Raw genomic sequence first — 1,005 nt, forward strand, 5'->3', positions numbered from 1 at the left:
TTATGTATGTATGGATTTAGGATTTAGGGTTTATTATTATTATTATTATTATTATTATTATTATTATTATTATTATTATCTAATTGATATCAAATTAAATGGGTGATCATTAACGTGTGCATCAACTATCTACTAATAAAATTATTGCATATGAATGAAAATTAAAATTATATCAATTAATATAATTAGAATGATTAAAAATATTCATGATTGATAATTAGTTTAATAATGCATTGAATATTGAATTTATATAATTATAATAAAAATATTTTTTCAAATTAGTATAATCATGGATTATTCATTCAATTCACTAAATGCTATTATTCATTAAATTCATTAAATGCTATCATTTGGAAGGAAAAAATAGTTGATAAGGAATTGACATCTCATCTTAATTAGTTATGAGAGAAACTAATTTTAGTATATTGAGTAGGTAGATAGATAAATTCCGCTTGATTCCTCAATCAGAAAATTTGAGAAGACATAGACCTTCTCCTCGATTAATTCATTCTCAAACAACTTTATCAAATAATTCTTGATTGAACAATGAATTTAATCACACTATAATACAAATTAAATATAAAAGCTATTAGCACTTATGAAGGTATTAAATCACACGGTCTTTGAATCGTGCAAGGGTTTACTTATCAAATAAACTTAAAATACGAGCAAAAAAATTTATAAACTGGACCTAGCAGCACTTGAAATAATTATGAAAAATAATTAACTAACTTTATCATTCGTGAGAACCATTTCTATGTAACCCGTCTTGCTCTTGTCAAATTTGGATGAGACTTTCTATAACCTTATAATTCTTGCCTTTATTTTTCGAACTTTTTCTTTAAATAATCTACCATAGATAATACTATTAATAGAATCGTAGCTAGTAACCATTAGGTATGAAAAATAAAATACAGACAAATAACTATATCTGAATTATAAATTCTCTGAATGATAAATAATTATAAAAATTCACAATTACACATTTTATATATATATATATAT

This window comes from Arachis duranensis, chromosome 5 (genome assembly GCF_000817695.3).
Source record: "Arachis duranensis cultivar V14167 chromosome 5, aradu.V14167.gnm2.J7QH, whole genome shotgun sequence".
In the NCBI taxonomy this organism is placed as follows: domain Eukaryota; kingdom Viridiplantae; phylum Streptophyta; class Magnoliopsida; order Fabales; family Fabaceae; genus Arachis; species Arachis duranensis.